General features: G+C 48.7%; 1 long non-coding RNA gene across 2 annotated transcripts in view; it reads right to left on the bottom strand.

Annotated features, from left to right (window-relative positions):
• Positions 1–20953, bottom strand: part of LOC125425247 — a 34635-nt gene extending 13682 nt beyond the window's left edge. The window contains exons 1-2 of one of the 2 annotated variants that reach the window (XR_007243337.1): positions 20824–20953; positions 19148–19424 (exon numbers count right to left, since the gene is read on the bottom strand). This is a non-coding gene — a long non-coding RNA (uncharacterized LOC125425247). Of the gene's footprint in view, positions 1–19147; positions 20095–20823 lie in introns of those variants that run through there. The other variant, XR_007243336.1, reaches the window with a different exon arrangement.

Here is a 20953-nt window from a genome sequence, read left to right as displayed (position 1 = left end):
ATGCAAAGTACTGGAACCCCCCAAAACCTTCACCTCTGACCGAATTCCCTAAGTGGCCTTAAGTGGGCCATGCTGTCAACCTTACTCCTGTTTGGCAATACGAGGATAATAATGTTGGCCTATCTTACCGGGCTGTTGTACCGATGCCATGTATGTAAAGCACTCCGCACTCGTGGAAGCTCTACCCGTTTTCCATTTGTCATTATTAGGAGCATAACCTGCGGGATATCTCATGGCCCTTTCCACCAAACGACCATATTTGGAGAACTTCAGTCTGAACGCAGTTAGTTACTTCCCAGGAAGACGAATTGTAACTTCTGTAGTGCCACCAGAATTCCAATCATCAGTTCCATCATGGGACAGCTCCCCATTGGCTATCCAGCCCATAGTCACGCTGGGCGTGCTTCCTTGGGAGTGGGTCCCACTTGCCCTGGATAGCTCAACTCATTAGATTTCAGAAGCTAAGCAGGGCCATCCCTGGTTAGTATTTGGAAGGGAGACTTCCAAGTGGCCATTATGCCGAGGAAGGCATTGGCAAAGCACCTGTGTTAGTCTCTTTCATTGCAAGCCCTGCCGGGCCATCATAAGTCTGCTGTGAAGGCGCCTTACTGCAGATCCCACTCGTCAAGGGGGCTTACTTCTATGAAGGCGCACAGGACTGAAGACTCACGCACGGTGTCGGTTACTTCTCAGTTCGGAATGAATGCAATTGTAGCCGCTAGTTTCTGGGATTAACAAGGAAGAATCTTGCACGCGATCCTCTGAAGCCCAACGTGGCCTCCGGATGCTCCAAGCGTGGCTCTGTGCTTCTGACGGTCAGCACCTGCGCCAGCTTCCCTGGCATCAAACCCAGAGACTCCTCTCGCCATTAAACAAACAACACATCCTGGACGAGTAAACCCCGATCCAAGACTTTCCCGTACAGTTGGTTTATTTCTGCTTTCTACCCACACACACACCCACACACACACACACACACACACACCCACACCCAGAGGGACAAAAACCATACGACTTTTCTGGAGAAGGAAGCTTTCCCCCTGCGATCCACAAGACTCTTACTCTGAAAAATCCCCCTGCCCTCGAATTTAGCTAACCTTACCCTGAGGTCAGTGGCTGGTAACTTGCAGCAAGTCCTCTGTAATATGGCTATAGAAGGTATTTGAGAAAGGGCGCCTTTCTTTTCAGGGAGCCCATCTCTGCGAAAACTAGCTCTTTTGTGTCTGTTTCCTGGCCTTAATCCCTTTTCTTATTTTTAAAAAAACTTTCCCCTAAAGTACCAGCTGTTGCCCATACTCCATAGAGAGAGCAAGTCAAACGGATGAAGGAAAGGGGGGGGAGAGAGAGACGGGGGCTTTCTTTCAGCCCTTTGGTTTGTGAAAGAAAACCCGGCCCTGCTTTAACTCTGCCCCGGTGCCTACACTTTTGTCTAGAGGAAGAAAGTTCACCTGCAGAAAGTCGAACCTGCAACCCGCATTTCTGGTGAAATGTGCCCTGATTCTAGAAATAGGCGACTGTTTATTATGTCTAGAAAAACAAACACACAAACAAAAAACCGTCCTGAAAGGAATTTACTCGCGGCTACCGAGAGAGAAGATCTTGCCTTCCGAAATGGGGATTTGCTATGTAGAAAAAGCTTAGGAAATATTTTTAATGATCAAAAAACTACATATTAGGAAAAAGAATGTATGCTAACTCCTATATTTACATTCCAGGGTGGGTTGGTTTACTGTTTCAGAATCCCTGTTTGCACATCTGGAAGCCTAAACACCTAAGTCGCGACGACGTTTCTTTGGAAGCAACTCCTGGGGATTTCAATAAGAAATTTTGCCCGGCCCAGCCGAAGTGAAGCGTTTTTAATCCCACTGATTTCAGTGTGAGAGTTAAGCACAAATCTCTCCTAATAAAATATGTCCTAAATAAAATATGTGCTGTTAAGCTGGTTTACTCTGAAATAAGTCCCAGTGACTTCCATGGAATTTACTCTTTAATGTGTGTTTAAGATCGCAGTCTTGAAAGTGCTTTAACTTTGGCGGCCTCCTGCCCCTTGCTCTCACACACATGCAGATGGTTGTACCTTTTACAATTCCAAATCTAAGTTGGTAACCTGTTTGGAGGTGATTATCTCATCAGTCGGTAGCTTGCATTGAAAAGCTTAGCAATAAACTGCGCTGGGTTCAGCCACAAGCCAGTCCAGCAAGAGTGACTGTCGAGTCGAATCGTTTTGCTTTGTGTATGCAATGCTAACTTTGAATGGAATATGAGGCATTGATTCTTTACCCCCACCTTACTTAAAAAGTTCCCCCCACCCACCCTGCTTTCAGCTGGCAATCCAACGGATGAATAATTGGAAGGAAGATGTTCCATTTGAGGGAAGCTGTGGGGGTGGGGGGTTGTATATTCTAGAATGGGGGGGAAGTGCCTGAAAAGGAGTTTATAAAACTGAGAATGATGTGGAGAAGGTAGATAAGAATAGTCAGGCACACGAGGCACGAGGGGTGATAGTCCTTGCTACAAGATGGACATTTCAGGTTGCTTTCTGAAGGGACTTTTGGGAAAGATCTTGGAGGACAGGTCTGTAGATGGGTCTTAGTGACAGATGTCAGGGGCCAGCAGCTGGTGGGTACTATTTGCCCTTTGCCTTTCGCGGGCAATTGTTCAGGGCATGCCAATTGTCCACTTTGGAAAACTGGATGCTGGATTAGGAGGACGCGAAATTGTCTTAACTCGATTCTTCTGACCTTCCTTTTTCACTTCGAAGTAAGGGGATCGTGATGATGGATGAGTAGAAAACATGAGCTCTGCAACTCTGTCTTGAGAAAGATTAATAAATGGGATGGACCATATTCAGTATTATAAACAAAAGAAATAATCAGTTTAATCTAACCACATGATTGTGTTGAGTTGTCCCCAGAGGGCAATGTCGTACACGAATGGACGATCTAGACAGCATACAAAGGGAGCAACCAGATCCACGAGCCAGTTAAGCAGGAAAAATTGTCCTCAATCGCTTGAAATCGGATTAAAGAACAGACTGTAAATTGCTCGTGTGCAACATATGGTGCACAGCTGGATCAGACAACTGGAAGGCGTTTGGTTGTTTCGTCCCTAACCCAGGTAAGATAACTTTGACTGAAGGCAAATTCCGGCCATTTCCTCCCTACATGACTTGCTCTGCCAAGGTAAAACTCGAGTAATGTGTAGAAGCTGCTGCTGAAGCCGGTGGAGTGATCTCACCTGAGCACGTCGGTGCCGTAATCATGTGGGCAGGTATTTGGATCTGAGCCCCGTTGGTTGTTTTTTGAGTAAACAGGCATAGGACCTGGCTGTCATTGTAACCGTTTTCCCCCTTAATGCCTCTTCAAAAGTCAATTTGTGCCTCTCAGAGGTTTAAGGATCAAACCAGGAAAGCAAAATAAACAAGTGAATAAGTACGTTGTAACAAGTGTTTGGCATTCAAGTTCTGGATAGGGAAAGATTAAATACTCCTTCCAAGCATCCAGCAGAGTTTGACAGAATTCCTCCTCGATCTTTACATCTACTTCGAAGTTAATTCTCAGTGATTTCACTGGAGTTTACGCTCAAGTAGGAGAATTTAGGACGGGGATTAAAAGGGTCTCATACAGGTGGGTCGCGGTCGACCATCTGAAGCCCCAAGATACTTCAGATGCTACTCAGTATGCAACTGTGAAATGCTTCCCTACCGGAACCATTACCCACTTGGAAGCAAAGGATGTGTTTAGGTTGGAGTGTAAACGGGTTTAAATGCCAGTGCCTCTGAAGCTGAATTCACTGGAGCCACTTCGCTTTACTTGGTTGACGAATGTCAAGGAAACCACTTTGAAGTCGGAACTTGCCTCTGCTCGAAATGATATATACGTCCCAACAGCAAGGAGCCCGATTCACGTCTCGCTCCGTTCAGATCCTGTCGGTCGGTCGGCGGGCATAGGATTGGTTGCCTTGCCGGTAATCAGGTCCCCGGGACTCCCACTGAAATCCCGTCGGTGTCGCCTGCCAAAGAAGGTGGGGGGGGGGGGGGCTGTCCTGTTGCTTGCTGCGTTGCCAGAAGCTTCTCCGAAAGGAAAAGGACGCGCAACTCTCACCCCGCAGCAACCGCTCCCTTTGGGACATCGGCCTGCGAGACCTGGATGGGCTCAGTGTTGAATCTGCGACGTCTTTCCAAAGCAGTCCCTGCCCACCCACACACACCCCCCCCCGATCGAGACCAAGAGCGGGGGGGGGGGGACGACTCTCCCCAACTCGTCGTCCTCCTGCCTATTGATTGCGCTCCATCCAAACGGGGCGAAGAGACGAGAATTGCATTCGACAGACGCTGCTCACTCGTGAATAACCGGTTCAGCGCCAGGGCTGCCTTTCGCCATTATCCTGCAACTTAATATTGTGTAGCAATAGCCGTGTAAATAGCAAAATCTTTCGCGAGGGGGGAGTGCAGCTATGACCCTTTTCAGCTGACCTTCATAAATAGCACTCTGGAAAGGAGGACAGCAAAGGGGGGGGCTAAGGAGTCCGGGCGGGGAGAGGGGTGGACCCCCGCCCCCTCACTCTGCACAGGATTTCCAATTCCCGCGCCTTAAGTAATTTATTTTTACTCCGAAGCCAGTCCAGGTTAGTTCCGTGGGACTTACTCCCCAGGAAGGGTGCTCCAAAGTCGGTGTCTCCAAAGTCGCCTCCCCCAAGCAAGTCTCATGGACTTTCGGGGACAAGAGAAAGGGGGAGCCCGATTCTTAGCCGACGGAAGACCCGATATTTCGAATGTTAAAAGGACAGTCCGACTTGCGCCTCATCTTCGCTTTAACTGCCCTGTGGATCTGCAGACCGAAACCTGCTTTTCCTCCCGGGCAATCCGGTTAAAACAGGTGGCGCGTTTGAATGGACTGCAGGCGGCTATTGCATTTGGGGAGACTGGGAAGTTTTATGCAAAGTTCTAGGGTGAAGTGGGAGTGGCCAAGGGAAGTCCCGACGAGAGCTGGCTTGCTTTGGTGCAGGCCTACTGATGCTATAGAGGGCGTCATCATTCACTCTCTCTCCCCCCCCCCCCCCCGAATCCAGCAGCCCTTCAGGACAATTCTTCGTGGTCTTTCCCTTCGCAATCCGGGAGTCGAACCGTCTTTAATCGACTGAAACGAGTCACGAATCGAATCGAAGAGGGCTGGGCTTAAATCTGAGCTCACGAGCCTTTGAGAAGATGGCGAGAGCTCGTCACGGTGCTTCAATATCTCCTCGCGTTTACTCGGGCGTGCTTCGTTTCAACGCACCTCTAGATTATGCAACTGGTGGGATGTAGCGTGACACTTCGATTCGGAAATCTGCCCCTTGGAAGGAAAGTTTGTTGGTCCCAACGGGTCCGGCAAGAAGGGAAGCTGCTCAGAGCCGGGATTGAACTCCCAGATCTTCACCCAAACGATGTTCATGACCACTTCCTGCTGAGGAGGGATGCAGATAAATTGCAAATATATCAGGACTATACCCTGCAACGCATTCCCCCTTCATGTTGTCTTACTGGGAAGATGACGCAACAAGTTGAAAAAAGGAAGAGGGTTGGATGCATAAACGATTACTTTGTTTACAAAATAGGAGAAGACACCTAGTTGACTTTGCCTACCTAATGACTGACTGATATAGAGACAGATACAAACATCCTATTCTGTTATTTACCTTTTCCACCACTCTCTCTCTTCTTCCCTGATGGGCTATAGGTCAAAGGAAATACTTCTTTGCACAGAGAGTGATTAAAATGCGGGATTCACTGCCCCGGGGGTGTAGAGATGGCTACAGGCATAGACAGTTTTAAAAAGGGGGTTGATGGATTCATGGGGGACAGATGTGGCTAATAGCTGTGATGACTGAAGGGAATCTGGAGTCTACGAGAATATCCACATTCAGAGGTAGCCAACCTCTGAAGCCCAGTGCCAGGAGGCAACCTCAGGGAAAGGACTCAGCCTCTATGTACTGTTGCTGGACCTCCAGAAAAACTGGTTGACAACACTGTGAGGCAATATGGACAACTGGTCTGATCCAGCAGGGCTCCTCTTCATATTGTTACATTCTTATGTTCCCTCCTGTGCACAAGTCACTTTCCCCATTTTGGCTAAGCTCCTAGTATTCATGGTCCGTTGAAAACACATCGAAATGCCTATCACTGCATTTACTCTCATTATTCCACCTACCCTCCACTCTTCCATCCTTTAATGTGTGATACTTCCCCCCCCCCCAACAAACACACACTATAAGTTCCTTGGGAGTGGAACCAGTCTCTTGCTTCTGTTCTTCAATAAAGAAGAAGAGTTTGGATTTATATCCCCCCTTTCTCTTCTGTAGGAGACTCAAATGGGCTTACAATCTCCTTGCCCTTCCCCCCTCACAACAAACACCCTGTGAGGTGGGTGAGGCTGAGAGAGCTCCGAGAAGCTGTGACTAGCCCAAGGTCACCCAATTCCCGTGTACAGGCTAATCTGAATTCCCCAGATAAGCCTCCACAACTCAAGCGGCAGAACTGGGAATCAAACCCTGTTCCTCCAGATCAGAATGCACCTGCTCTTAGCCACTGCTCTTAGCCACATAGCATCATCTTAATGCTATATTGATATATACACATTAAATACATAATATACACATTAATACATACTATTACAGAATTAATATAGTCATATCTAGAAAAAAAAAGCATGGATGGTATGTATAATGTTGTGGAATATTGTAGTATATTGAATGGTACTGTTATTATAGTATATAATAAATATAATGCCATATATACAGATGCAAACAGTGTGGGCAAATGAAGCTTATTCTATCACTCAGTAGATATATACAGAGCAAAGGATATATATTTGAGAAGTCCTGGAGATCTACATTTGGATCTTTCTTATTTGCCTCTGCAATCCACATACAATGCTAAAATCGAAGCATCAGCTATGCTGTATAAAAGACATCCAGGCAATAAAAATGAGTTTGGTTTGAGACTGAAAAGAATCAGAAAGGGCCTGAAGTTACCTGGAGGCACCGGTGAAAAGGCTGTCTGAAGCCAGTTTTACTAACCAACTTCATTCCACTAAACATTATGCCCCCTATCCAGAGTTGCACTGAAATAGAACCACCCCCAACCCAAAGGTTAAATGAGGCAACACAGATTTCCTGCCTCCCTTCTGTGGAGCTTGGCGGCTGAGAGTTTACAAGGCTTGGAAACCAACTGCAGAGGGTGAGGCTTAATATGCTCACAGAGCAAGGAAGGTAGTGACCAAGCCTTAACGGAAATGTCCCAACTCAGCCACCATCCTAAGGGAGAGAGTGGAACAAGAGAACAGCTCAAGGCAGTGTAGCCTGTTTTAGGAAGGGAGGCAGTAACTACTGTGCTCAACAGGCCACAGGATAACAAGCACCCTGACCAGACAGTCACCTTACAGTGGTGCAAATGTGCTATCTTAGCAGCCCAGAGTATGACAGGGCAGATGAGAAAGTGATTGGTTTTTAGGCCCCTTATTCACTCTTGTCAACTGCAGAATCAACTTTACTTCCTGCACTCCTGCACTGTGCCTCACATACCACTTGGTCTAAACCACAGTGGGACTTCTAGCCATGCTGAAAGTTTGCAACCTAAATTTACTGGAGGTGGATTTGAATTTGGGCTACGGTTACTGGGCGGTTTTCAGATAAGAGAAACTAGTTGCTTGGATTATCCACGAGTTTAAAATCTAGCAGAGGCGAAAGCAAGGTTTATCGATAGCAGAAGGTCATTGAGTCTCTGCCTGTTAAAATACAGCCAGTATTGGACCACTGACCTCTGACTTTAGGTGTCCATAAGCCCCCACCCCACCAGTACAACAGGCCTAATTCACATAGCCCTACCCATACCCTGAAGAGATCGATGGGGTGTGTTTGGGTGGATGATCTGGTCCATAACCCAGGGAAGGCAACTATAGGAACCTGGACAGCTGCCATTCGTGGACTGATGAACACAAGAACAGCCTGACTTGGTCTGTCTAGCAAAATATCTTGAATCCAATTCCTTTGTTTACTGTTTCATATGAACTATTCTTCATCCTGAATGTGGAGGTCTGTCCTGTTCATAGGAACTGTATCCTCCAAAGTGTCCCCCCCCCCCCAAGTCTTGTGGTAACAAGTACAAGCCTTGCTTGATTTGGGGGGGGGGGCTCTCCTAAGTCCATAGTGGCAAACCTATGGCACTCCAGATGTTCATGGACTACAATTCCCATCGGCCCCTGCCAACATGGCCAATTGGCCATGCGAGCAGGGGCTGATGAGAATTGTAGTCCATGAACATCTGGAGTGTCATAGGTTTGCCACCACTGTCCTAAGTAGAAGCTTACTTTCAGGAAAGCTTACAATGAAGCTTACTTTCAGGAAAGTGCTTTTAGGACTGCAGCCATAACGACTCCAGTCAATTGTGAGTCTACTTCCAGCCAACAATGGGTTCCTATTTTTACTGATCTGATTTGTGGACCCTAATCCTAATCACTTTATGAAATCTAGTTGGAAACTCTGGGGTGAAAGGCTAAGATCCTTACAGTGCACCCTTCGGTGAGTTTAGCAAGGTGTATTTATGTTTAGTTTAAATAGGACAGCTAGAAGTAAGTTCAGTTATCACCAATAGGCTCAAATGGAGGCTCAAATCCAAAGGAACAGACATCTCAAAATGGGCTATAAATTGATTTCAGTATTATAATTTGACCTTGATTCTGGAACTTGGATCCTGGTAGAAAATATGAGAAATATCAGAACTCCCATTATGTGAACATGTGATAGACACAAGTTGTCACTTAGTAAACACTTGTTGGGGCTGGATCCAAGAAACTGTCTGGCCCTGTAGGAGTCTTTCAGAGCGGAGGTCTCAGCCACGCCACCTAACCTCAAAGTACTTGCCATATATTGGTTTTCTCACAGCCTGAGCGGGCCTTCAGTAAGGCTGTACCTAGAGCTGTAGTTGCATTGGTCTGTGCACCTCTCTCTGCTGGATGCAGAGGCTCACTGGAGCTGATCTGTAGCAGGGCCCACAAGAAGCTGACCCCAGGCAGGTTGTTGCTAGCTGGAAGGCAGACCACCGAGGGCAGGGTTGGGTGGGGAGAGCAGCCTAAGCTTTGCCATTAAGGACCAACAGCTCCCCTCCCCACATTGTTCCATGGAGAGATGTTCAGTTCAGTTCCAGGGACAGAAATCATGTGCTTCGTTTAGGTAGGATCATGGTCAGGGTCTTCACCAGCTCCTCTCCTGGGAATTACCACAGCTAAGGAACCTGAGGGGCTGAGGAACCTTGGGGCTAGGATCCCACTTCAGAGTAGGGGGGGTTGCCTTAGGGATGAACTTTAACAGCCAAAAACATCTGTGGTATGCTCTGAGGCCTAGTCAGCATAAGGCAGCTTGGGACAGCCAGCAACTTCAGTCTGTCCTTATCTATCCAAGTCACTAAACTAGCTTTAGGACTGGCCACTCAAGTGGGCTGATCCTTCCAGAAAGCAATCCACCTTCCACCCCCTCTGACAGTTAGCTGGAAGGAAAGGCTATTTAGGATCGCTTCCCCAGCCTGTTGAAAGCTCCGTCTTCTCTAGGCTATTGATTTCTGATTTGTAGTCTGATGTGACGCCAATAATAATAACAACAACAATAATACAGCCTTCTCTGCGTACAAAATCGACTCAGCTGTACTTCCAAGATCCAATTTTACATTTATTAAATAGCTACCTGAAAGGACATGTCATACTCACAATCTAAGGTGTATTAGTAGAAGTAATGCGCAGATCTTCTAGTGTGGTGCACTCTCAGTGAATGTATGTGTGTTTGTGTGTTGGGGGGGAGGAGATAGAGAGAAGGAGAGAAAGCACAAATAGGGGCTTGTATATGTTAGGGCAGATGCCAGTAGATACATGGCTGCAGTAGGCATCTCTCTGTTCTGGTAGACCATGCCTGAAATTCTAGCACAGCTATGAATAACACCCATTGATCTCGGCAGGACTTGCTTCTTAGGGCACAATTATAGTGGGCAAACATGCTTCCCGGCTGCAAATGCGTTAGTTATCTCTGTGCCTATCAAATAAAGGTTGGGGCTTCCCTATGTGTAATCAGGTGTTCAGGTTAACTATGCAAAACTGCATCTAGATACATCTACAGCAACAGACAGGATAAGCTGTTTTCTCGTGGACCACTTAATGCTGGACAGCTTCCTGGGGCTAACGAGGTAGGACACGATCCAGTTAAAAGTCAGCAGTGTTAAAGTCAGCACTTAGTTCAGTGTGCGAGATTTCAGTAGGTGCTTCCGTGGTACAGATCAACGGGACTTAAAACTGTTTTGCCCTGCACATTAAACCCAATAGATCAGCTTTGGAGTTTAATGGGTTGAAGCTTGCAGGAAGAATTTCACTCTATCACCAGATCTACCTGCCCTTATCTATGGCTAATGCGGCTCAGTGATAATGCAGTAAGTAGTTACATTCCCTGGCCTCTAAGAAGATGGATATGAGACCACTCGGATCCTCCACGGATTGCATGAAATTAAATGGCACTGAACTGAACCTGATGGAACGTGCTGACTTGCTATAGCTTTTGAAGGGGAGAGAGTACATTTTCCACAGAAAACCTGAAATAGTGATAATTGATATGTTTGTTTTTTCTGTAATAACAAGTCCTTAAAATAACTTTTTCTGTCAAACTGATATCAGTGGTAGAGCTGAGCATGGACTTAAAAAGCATACTGAAAGAAACAATAAGTATTTTTTTTAACAAGGGGAACTTCATTTTGGCTGGTTCGAGCCCACGGTGCTCTGAGCATTGAATCGGCCTGTTATCTGTCATCGATAAAGAGAGGAAAGCTGACTGAAAGCACTTTCCTCAGAATTCAGTCCCTCCGAGTTCAGTGGGTCTTAGGCCCCTGGAAATGCGTTTAGAAACACACCCTTTCGGGTGTAACCCTCAACCTAGTACCCAGCTAAGAGGGATTTGCTGTTGAGTTAAGGTGAACGAGAATCTGCTGCAGACGCCAAACTGGCCAGCGGTGTTTCTCAAAGCAGTTGCTATCAGGAGCACCAAGAGACACCCCCCTACCCACACGCCCTCTGGATGCGCACAGCAAACATGTAGCCCTCCAGTGGGTGGACATTACCTTTGGGAGCAAGGCGCCTAGAACCGGGATCACTCTCAAAGCCTTTGAATGCAATGCAATGCGGAGCGTTCCGGAAAGACCCCGACCCACCCTTCCCCCTTCTCTCTCTTATATCTGGTATGTGTGTGTGTGTGGGGGGGGGGAGGTGAATAAGTGTAGGGTAGAGAGGGGTGAGAGGAACCGGAATTTGGGGGGACTTGGGAGATTGCGGGGGGGGGGATCGGTGCCCCTGCAAAACTGCAGCCGGCAGACCCTGCTATTCAGCGTCCCATCAAACGGCTGGACCGGGCTGCGCGTGCTGAGCGGGACGTGTCCCGGGCCCGGTTGTTATCCCCCAGCTTTGTGCTCTCCGCTGATTGAGCCCCTCCTCGTAAGCTGCTGCTGCTCCTCCGGCTCCTTTTCTCGACGGCCGCTAAGAAGTCAAGAGCATCCTCGCCCGCTCGCCTGGCCTTTCAAGCCCTCCGTTTGTTAGCCCGCTGACACTCGCCTTAAAAAGTTTCGCGCGCAAGGCATTGACTCATGGGCGCGACAAAAGCCCCTGGAGGGGCGCGAGGGGGGGGGGAGGTGGAGGGATCTGCCCCCCCCCCCCGTCCTCTCCTCCACAACTCCTGATGGGTGGATGCCCGGTGATTTATTTTGATGTTTCCACTTGTATTGGCAAGCGGCGCCAAATCTCCGAATCCCAGAGGCAGAGTCACTCTGGACTGCGCCTGAGTTTTAATCTGGGCTCCCGACTCTGAGGCAGTTTGGTGGGTCTCGATAAAAAGCGACTCTTGCTTCCGGATTTCTCTCTTAATGGATCAGCGCGGGAACCTGCAATCTTAATCATTTCCGATGGCAGAGCCGCTAATTTATAAGGAAATCCGAGGCTCAGTTTATCCAGATCTGTATCCCAGCAAACCTTCTCTCCCCGCGCCGGCCGCACCCCACTTCCTGCCTGCCTGCATGAACCTGTGAATTGAATCCCCCAGTGAAATCCCCCTCCCCTTCTCGGTCGCCCTCCACTCCACGGCAGCTTTTCTTTCGGTGACTGTTAGAAAATGTGAGACACTTTCTTTCTTTCTTTCTTTCTTTCTTTCTTTCTTTCTTTCTTTCTTTCTTTCTTTCTTTCTTTCTTTCTTTCTTTCTTTCTTTCTTTCTTTCTTTCTTTCTTTCTTTCTTTCTTTCTCTCTTTCTTTCTTTCTTTTCCTCCAATTATTTTATTCAGTGACACACACCGGCTTCTAAAATGTGTCAGTACATCGGAAATAATAATTCTTCATTAAAAGTGAATTCAACAATATAATTTTACAGTCACAGAACTCAAGAATTGCTCACAAGTGCGAGTGTACGCAGTATGTGCGGGGCCAGCACTATTTGTGAGTTTTGAATAAAACATCTGTGCAATGTGATACAATTTATTCATGCGACATTATTCCCTTGCACAGGGTGCGAAACATGTATGTAGCACATTCCTTGGAAGTCGGCGCCATAATAGGCAATAGTTACTTGAGTTCATTTAAATTCTCCTATGGCGGCTCAACAGTATTAGGAAACTATATCCAATTCTCTCTCTCTCTCTCTCTCTCTCATTCATTCACATGCGCACAAACACACCGACAATCCTTATGATATATTTACATTCACCCTTTTTTTGTTACGATAGGGACAACATGTGAAGATAAATGTGTTTAAGTATGTACAGGGTCTTTCTGAGAAAAAAGAGTGCAAAACCAATCCCCTAAACTATTCATAAATACACAAACTTTTCTCTTGCTAGAGATTACATGCCATTATGTTTAAAAAGACACCTACTACATCACCGGGGTCTACGGCTTGCAGTGTATGTCAGTACTGGGATCGGGTAACTCCCTGAACCCGTTTACTTCGAACAAAAAAGTCCCATGGATTAAACCGGTACTTGGTTCAGCAACGGGAATGTGGGCAGGCCGGCTACTTTTCCTCAATAAGTCTTCTCAGTGTTTAATTAATGTTTATTTTCCTTAGCAGAAATCGACAAAGACGATCTGATTTCGTCTTTGGCGACGACGTCACATATTTGCTTAGTCTTGAGTAAAGGAAGTTTCCCAGTAATCCCCGGCGGAGGATGATCCGCCAAACTGGGGTGGGGGTGGGGGGTCGAGTGAATGTTAATTTACATAAAAAAGAGGGCTGCCCGATTGGTTCAGTAGGAATCTGCTTTACCTGTGCCATCCTTGTAGAAAATAACGGTAATAATGGACAATTGATTTGACGTAGCTAACTTCCCCCCCCCTCCCCCGCCATGCTAGGAATGATAAGAATAAGCAATACAGAACCATGAAAGCACCAGTCAAAATTAAGCACCTTTAATTCCCATTGACTTCAATGGAAGAATTAAGCAAGTATTTATTTCTTTCTCATTGAAATCAATGGGAATTAAAAGTGCTTAACTCTGCCTGGGTCGTGCCCTGTGGTTCTAAAGGTTGTTTTAAATGCATTTTCAACGTCTTGGCGACCTTTAATAGTTCTTGGTAGCCCTGGTTTATGTGGCGATGAGGAGATTACATTTGCACCTGCCGACCCCCTGTCCCCGCCAAGGGCTTGCACGATCCTCAGGACAGGTCAGCCCGCTTGGGGGCTGACTTTGGTCCCCTCAACTGTACAGGGCGCCAACATTTCTCCTTCAGTGCGCTCTGGAGGGAGTTTGAGCAAACAGGACCACTTTGAACCGCTGGAGCTATAGTGGCTTGCTGGACTGGCAAGCAGGAAGGAGGGTTTTTTAAAATCATGGTTTTGGCGCTCTACTAATTAAAGCCAATATACAGAGGCGGAAGAGGAGGAAATCTGTCCCTTCTTCCCCCTATTAAGAAGCTTTTAAAGCAATTCACACATACAGGGAAATGTTGGTGGGTTGATCCTGCAAGGTGTGAGTATGGGTGAGAGAGAATGACGTTTACTCATCTGGAGCAGTTCCATTTATATAGGCCCAGTCTGAGAGTTTTTAAAGGCACACACAGCCTGCAGTGTTCTCCAACCCACACTCTGTAATGCAGATTCTATGATCTCTCTAGGAGGATCCGCCTTGGCTTCCGGAGCAAGTAGCTCTCGGGTGACTGACAACCGTGGGTAGTCAAGCAATTAAACACCGCGCTTTAGGACACCTTTGCAAAGTCTGCTGAAAGTATCCTTTCCTCCTCTGTTCCGCTTCCTCACCTTTCCCATGATCCCTTGTTTTCAGCCCCGGTTTGGGCCGCAACCGTGTTGCGGAATCTCTCTCTCCCCTTCACTCACACACACACAGAGATCACATCACACACCTCAGCAGGGCTGATGACAACATTAACTCGAAACTCTGGTTCTAAATTTGCACTTGTTGGTATTCCTGGCTAGGAAAAAAAGTTTGTCTCAGTTCGTCCCGAGGATCGCCTTGTTACGGTTATAGACACCCCCCCCCCCACCCAGCCCTAACGCTGACATCTACCGATCCCCAAAGGCTGATCTTGGGGAAGCTGAGAGAAAATGGAGATGGGAGACTAATGAGACATATTTGGGGAACCCTGGCCCTCACCTCGACCCAGGTCCACTGCTAGTCATTCCTTTGTAATGAGCACCCCTAAGAAACCTGGAAGAAGCAGTGCGCATCCACCTACCCTCATTCGTGGGCAAGCAGATGAGTTATTTTACTGTTTTTGTACTGTCCTGAAAGTAAGATTTCCTGACAAAGGAGAACCCCCCTCCCCACCCCACCCTACCCTACCCCACCCAGCTTTCCACGTGTGAGTTGCAGATCAACCTCTGACTGCAGCTTTTTCACAGGCATGTAACGCAGGTCAGGAAATCAATATAGAGACAGTGTGGAGGGCAGATAATGGATGAGGATCGGCGCATGGGATCATCAGCATTTATTGTGCAGATCGAGCGCCCCCACCGTCGCCACTTGATCTAGGCCTGTTTGTTTGTGGCCTGACCATCTCGGGGCCACCAATATTCCAAAGCAGGGCCTCGCCCCAAGTTGGGGTCCCTTAAGGAGGAGCAAGCGAGTGACTCTCGGTTAATTGTTGGTGTTCCGTTGCTGGTGCCCCGGAAGTGCCTGGCTTGGGGGCTTGGGGGCAGGTGTGTGTATCGGAGGGAGGGGGCAGAGGGGGAGGAGGAAATGGGCTAATCAAACCTTTTTGTCGTAGCCAAATTCTTCCTCGGGGTCTTTCCAAACATTTGTTTGAATAATTTGCCGTCAGAATGGTGTGTGTGTGTGTGTGTGTGTGTGTGTGTCTAATTGATTTTAAAGTGTCGGCGTGGGGGGAGGGTGGGGAGACCGGAAAATCAAAGGCAAACAGCAGAAAGGTAACCTTGATAGCTGCGAAGCCTCGGAGACAACCGCAGGTTGCCGAGAGGTTGGAGAGGCAGCGAAGGTGCTGGCGAAAGGCCAGAGCACCCGGATTTAAAGGGGCCACGTATTCGCCCCCCCAAATCGCTTCTGTCCGCACCACTGTCCCAGCCTCGATCCATCCTCGTGACCGAGGCCGCACTGCGAGTCATGCTGCTCGCGAGTAAGTCTTCACGAGGGTCGAGTCATGTCGGGCAGAATCAGGGTATCAGTCCCGTGGGAGACGAGGTCTCACGGTTTTTTGCCGGCCTGTGCTGGAGAATCGGGACCACAGTCCTGCGCAGGAGAAACCTTGAAGGGAAGCAGCCTGGGAGAGGTTGGGGAGACGCCGCGGCCAGAGGGAGGGAGGGTCGGTGGGAGGCTGCGCGCTCTCCCTCCGCTCCCCTCTCCCATTCAGAGCAGGAGTGTGATGCGATTCATTAGAAGTAACGACTTGACATAAGGTAGGTCGCCATTGAGGGAACCTTTCTTCCAGGCGCTGGCGAGGCTTCATTAACCGTCCCTAACAAGGCGTGCAACCGCTCCGATTGGGCAGCTTTCTTCCAACTGCGGGGCCTTTCGCGGGATGCCCCCCTAATGAGGGTCACCGCCAGAGACAGAACAGATAATATTCCATTCCTCCCCCCACCCCACCCGCCCATTCCAGGAAATGGGAAATCCCCCTCTAACACAAAAAGAAAAGGGGGAAGGGGGAAAACAGAGGAAAGGAAAAGTTTCGACCCATCATCTACTTATAACTTTTTTAAAAAGTCTGAGCAAACAGGGAAACAGACCCCCGCCCGCTCCAGTGGCCCCTGTCTTTCGCCCACTCTAACTTTCCCTCTCTCTCCTGGCCTTTGATTCACAGGCCCAACACCCCGTCTCCAGCAGCCCTGCCTGTGTTTGGGAGAGAACTCTTAAAAACAGCCAACCCGATGGCGAAATGACGCGCCCGTCAATCAGCGCGGCCTGACTGCGGATGCGGTGTCAGCCTCCCTGCAGAACCGAGCGCCGCTCCCGCGAAAGTGACAGAACATTTTCACATTCCAGGAACAGCGACGAAGACGACGGTCCCCTTCGCCGACCCCAGCGCATTTCTATTATTTATCACTGCAAAATCGCGCTCTCAATTAGATCAAAGACCTCCCTGACACCGATCTGTGTATACGGATGTGGCACGTTTATTCACAAGTAGACCCTCCTGCGCTTGGTGGAAATGACTACCAAGGAGGTATACCCTTAACCACTTTATTCTTGGGAGTCAGTCTCACCTCTTCAATAGTGCCCCACTACTCGTTACTTTAAACCGTCCTGCTTTCCCATGTGTGATTGTATGCATGCACACATATTCTAGTGAATGCAAGGTGCTGTACAAAAATAAGGCCAACGGTCAGGCCATTTACCAGGAAGTCAGTGAGATTTATTTTGATCTTAAACTCATCAGCTGCAACCCAGTTAAATCCTGGACCATTCACATTTATTCGTAAGTAGGCCCCACTGAGGCCAGGGGTCCAAGTAAACACATACATTTACTCCCATGAGCCCAGGTATATGTACAACAGGACCGCATAAGTCCCTCAATGGTGTCTAACTCTGAATTGAGGCCCCAGTGTGAAAACGACTGGGATTTTATCAACACTCACCTGGAAGCAAGTCCCTTTGAACTGGAGTAAAACTAACTTACTCACAAGTGAATATGCATACTGTAAGGTTGCCTATTTAATTTGGAGTAGATTATTTGAATTCCCCATGACCTGCAAAGGATCTGCGCTGCGAGTCTCCCCAAAAACGCGCTAAGTAAATAAGTTTTAACTTTGAAACACATCTTTTTGAAAGGAGTGAGTATTCTTTTAAAGCAGATTTGCTTTGGATCTTCAGGGTGTGGAAATGTAACCCCCTTATAGGAAAACCAACGCATTGGGTTCAGGGCAACAAACGGGTAGAATATTAACAAAGCAAAGCCAAAAAGACATTGACTGGGACTTCAGTGCCATTGAAATGAATGGGTCTTAGCTGAAAGTCCCTATGTTCAAGGAAAAGTGTCAAAGATACAGTTTAATTAGAAGAAAAAAAGCTTTCCGACTCTGCTGCAAGATTCGTTTTCAAAACTGGGAAAGGGGAGCAAGGGCAAGGAAACTCTTTTGGAAACACAGACTTCCCTCTGACCGCCCCCCCCCCCAAAGAAGTTTGTTGCTACAGAACTCTTTGCCTACAAAACTACATTCTTCTTCTTCTTTAATCCTCTCACCTTCCCAAACGAAATCATTCAATTTATTTGTAAATGGGGATGGGTTTTTAAAAAAAAGATAATATGGACTTTAAAAAAAAGTTTTAAGTTGAGCCTTAGGAGATTTAATGAAGAAAAGTCACTGAATAAGTGCCGAAAGTTGCCTCGGTTTTTCTTCTTTGCGTTTTTAAATACAGTGGTCACATGGGTCATATTTAAAAAGGAACCAAACATTTGTGTTTTGTTCCGGAGAGGAATCTAGTCTCTGTCATTCAAGAGTTGGGAAAGTACACTGTCACTGGGTACCACTCAAGAAAGCCCCATATTAAAGGACAGATCTGTGCAGAAGTGTGATTGTGAATGATTGATTTCTCTTCCCCCTTCTTTCTTTTATTCGATTCCTTCCCAGCCCCACAGCCCTTTAAAATCTTCAGAGGGAGCCCAGCATCCTCTGAATGGAGGGGGAGAGAGGAAGGGGAAATCTAATGTCGATCCACCGAGTCAGGCGTTTCGGACAGACATGAGATCTGTAGTGGGGTACCGGGAACTGCCGTAAACAAACAAGCCACTGAATATGGAGCCCCCATTTCCTATACTGCACCTGAGACAAGGGGCGGCGGGAATGCTGGCGGGCACCTGCAGATCTTGGCCAAAGTCCAATTGACCCCGGTCGAATTTACTTCATGGTAAAATGCCGGAGAAGAGTCTTCCGAAAGCGACCCGAGGAAGATCTGGGGACTCCTCGGCCATGCTCCCCACGCCCTCAGCCTGCCACCTGGGCACTAAGCATCACCCCACTGAATTCAGAGGGACTGACTACCTTGAAACCAAGGGAACGGACTCCCATGTCCTTCCCATCTCAGTCTGCAGCGCGCACGGACACACACACACACACACACACACACACACACACACACACACACACACACACACACACACACACACACACACACACACACACACACACACACACACACACACACACACACACACCCCGTTTCGAGCGGTCGGAAGGTCGTACCCCAAAAGCTAAGATTTACACAACTCTTTCGAAATGTGGCGCAGAAGAAAAGTGGTTCGAGGGCTCCCCCAGCCTTGTCCTGAGCGCATTCTTTGGACCGAAACTCCTGCAACTGACCGGGAGACCCAGCGCCTGCAAGAGCAGGGTGCCATCCGGGGAACCCAGGAGCCCTAAGGAGCCAGCGGGGAGGAGAAATGGGACCCCCCTCTCCGCTGCCCGCGGCTTTTAGGAAACGGGAGCTCTCAGGGAGGGCTCCTCTCCCCTGTCTGGGGGCTCTGAAGCCTCCGAGCCTGAGACACGAGGAAAACGTGCTTTAAAAAGAAAAGAAAAAGAAAGGGCACATATATATACTTAAACAGAAATCAACAACTTTGCGTGAACTACAACTGCCTTCCTTGAGAAAAGTGGTTGCGCTGAATAATAGCTGGGGAGGGGGAAAACACTTACAGGATCCGGAAAGGATTTTCTCAAGAGCAGAAGGTCTTTGCTTTCCGTGGCCTGGATGAAGAGCGCTTGGCTTGGCTGCTGCGATCCTGGCTTCTTTCTCTATCCGCCCCCCCCCCCCACCCCCGGTCTCTTTTCTTCCTTTGCGTCTTCCTTTTCTTGCCGTCCCTCGGTCGGTCGGTCTGTCTGTCTCTCCTGCCCTCTCCAGCTCCCTCTTCGGCTCCAGCGGCGCTCGGTTTCTGCAGCTCGCTTGCAAAAAAAAAAACAAAAAAACAGCCCCCTTTTCCCGGGGCCTCTGCATTAGCCAATTCCATTGACAGTTTTCAGCCAGCAGCTGCAGTCATTAAACGGCATTTACACCCTGGCCCCCTTCGCACAAAGCTAGAGCGCCAACAATTATCTGCTTGTACGTTTAAGGACATGAGAATGTGTCCCTAACAGGCTTAGAGGAGAGAGGGAGCGCTCCGTCGCCCTGCTAGGCGCAGCCGAAGCAACCTGGGCCGGCCCCCAACCCTTGCCCCCCACCCCACGAATAAGGCCCCAAGTTTTTTGCTGCCCTAGGCGAGCGGCGTCCAGAAGTTCGAGAAGGCCGAGCGCGGCCACCTCGGGCTGGAAGGGATGGCCGGAGAGGTCCGGGGGCGCAGGCGGGGAGTCAAGGAAGAGCTCGGGGCCAGCTTAGCTAAGGATCAGCGCGTCTTAAGCAGCAGCCCGGCCGGCTCGGTCTCTGGCAGCAGCAACAACAAAGGCGCCCGGGCCAGGTCTTCAGCAGAGGCGGCGGGAGGAGGTGTGTGTGTGGGGACGCTTCCAGCGCTATCCTCGGCTCGGGGGCTGGCGAAAGGCGCCCAACTGGTTGCTTGGAAAGGCTCCCCAGCCAGGCTGTGTGGGGCCAGGTCTGCCTGCCTCTCTCCGTGTGTGAAACGCCGCTCTCCTGTGCCCCTGGTTTGAAGTGGGAGTCAAGACCACCCGGGTAGTTTTCCTGCACGGGACGGTTAACCTCCGGGGTCACCCCAAAAAGTTAGGGAAATCCTCGATTCTGTGCACCGCGGATTGGGTGCCCCGAATCGAATTATCTTTGCTTACCGGGAAGTCAGGCCCACGAGTTTACAGAAGTAAACACGTCTAGAACTGAGCTCTTGGAGAGCCATCTCGCCAAATAGTTGTGGGGGTTTGTCAAGGAGCGAGTTTGATCCTACTATTGGAAGGAAGGGGTCAAGTCTGCCCCACTGACTTATCTTTGCTGATGTGCTTTTGTTCGGGAAACGGACGGACATCTCAAGGCACCCACCCTGTTCCCCTGTGCCCAAGAACGGGCCATGCCTTTCGACCTTGCCAAAGCAGCTGTGCTATAGGCTGCCCTAAATTCTAGTGGTTGTCTTAACTCAACAGCAGGCCCGTCCTTTCTGCCACAAAATCCGGCAAGGTCTCTGCATTCCCTAGCTTGAAACATAACCTGGGAGCAGGTATGGAGTTGTGAGGAGGAGGGAGGGGGTCCTGGTTAAAAGAATTCTGCAAACCTCCCCCACCCCACCCCCGCGCCACTTCTTAGGGCCTGGCTGTCCACAGAAGGTGTTTAAGCGCCCTGCGAAAAATGGAGCGGCCGCCTTAATGTTTTCAATGAGGAATGCGTGGCAAGGTAGCACACACCCCTGTTGACAGTTCGGCGGGGAAGTGATGAATACCTAATCCGGCCAGGATCTTCCAGTCCAGTAGCTCTCCCGATTGGACCTATTCATCTGCCACTTGGCATTTATTTCATGGGGACTGCTCCGTGAAAAGAGCCCCACCGGTTTGGGAGTCCGGCTCTCGGCT

This window comes from Sphaerodactylus townsendi, linkage group LG01 (genome assembly GCF_021028975.2).
Source record: "Sphaerodactylus townsendi isolate TG3544 linkage group LG01, MPM_Stown_v2.3, whole genome shotgun sequence".
Classification (NCBI taxonomy): domain Eukaryota; kingdom Metazoa; phylum Chordata; class Lepidosauria; order Squamata; family Sphaerodactylidae; genus Sphaerodactylus; species Sphaerodactylus townsendi.
The sequence above is the reverse complement of the archived record's forward strand: the minus strand, read 5'-3'. Positions and strand labels throughout refer to the sequence as shown.